The sequence below is a fragment of the Triticum dicoccoides genome, chromosome 5B (genome assembly GCF_002162155.2).
Source record: "Triticum dicoccoides isolate Atlit2015 ecotype Zavitan chromosome 5B, WEW_v2.0, whole genome shotgun sequence".
Classification (NCBI taxonomy): domain Eukaryota; kingdom Viridiplantae; phylum Streptophyta; class Magnoliopsida; order Poales; family Poaceae; genus Triticum; species Triticum dicoccoides.
The window spans coordinates 96,979,349-96,980,730 of NC_041389.1; positions in this window are offsets into that span (position 1 = coordinate 96,979,349).

Consider the following 1,382-nt stretch of genomic DNA (forward strand, 5'->3'; position numbering starts at 1 on the left):
AAGCATTTAGCAAGCATCAAAACAATATGCTACAGCACCTCAACATAATAACAAGAGGCATGGGCATGAAGTACAGGTAAAGCATGACAAAACATGAACACTGAGCTATCTCCAGAAACAACTAGAACATGCTCAAAAGGACATGGCGAAATTATAAATTATAACAGTTTCAGGCTTAGCAGAAATAACATCAGGTTGCAATGTTTACAGCTATCAAACAACATGCTACATGAACTTAACATGGCAAACAAAGGCATTGCATGAATCTACTAATTGCATATAACAAAAGTCCATTACTGACCATGAGCCAAAAGGGCACATAAAATATGATGGCACCCATGTAAACATAGCAAGTGATATGACAGATACGTACATGGCAGGAACAACAATAAATAGGCATGTTGGTGAGCTTGGGCCACTCACCACAGAGCAATACATGGCTTGAAAAGGCGACCACCAGTAAGAATACATGTTTATGAAGCTAAGCATGGCAAGAGAAAGTTCATAGGGTGCATGGATCACTAGAAAAACACATGGAAAAACTGAACTTAATGTTAACAGGCTGACAGCAACATTATTTAGCAAGTTTAGAGCAAGATAACAACAAGTTACAGCAGGCTATAAATGCAACCAGTGGCATGGATGGATAGAGCATGACATGTGTAACAAAACATCCTTAGTGAACATCTCCATATTATGCATAGAATGACTTGTAGCAGCAGGTTTACATAGCATCACAATATAACAGATTCAGCCTACCAAAACAGTAATAGCAAGTACCCTACTTCACGAGCTCGATGCACTCACTACAAGGATCACAAAAATACATGGATGTCACCACTTTAAAGATGGCATGATGTAGTACAAAACACATTTAGAGCTCATGCTCATAGGTTGCACACACAAAATGCAACAAAAAAGACAAAACAGGAAGTTATAATAGTTTCAGCAGGTTAACATCATATAACACTCTTGCAACGATGATTAGGGATTCAAAATGAACTCAAACGAACATGGCACAATGGAATGAAATGAAGAGCATCTCGCAATGAACATTTTGATACATTATGCATGCAAAACGGAGGAGCATGCAGAGAGTTATAGCAGGTCAAACATAGCATCAGAAATACACAAATATTTCGGACTTGGAGAAAAACAGAGGGGGAAAGTCAACCTCAGATCTGCACGGAATTCGAGGTTCGCCGGAGTGGAATCGGGGACGGCTGGAGAAGACGAATCTGGGGCGGGGAAGGCCGGATCCAGCGAGGAGGAGGCCGGTGGGGACGCGGGACGGTGCCGGGGAGGTCGGGGACGGCCCGATCCGGTCCGGCCCGACCGGATCCGCGGCGACGGCGGCGGAGGTTGGCGGCGAGCGGGGCGGC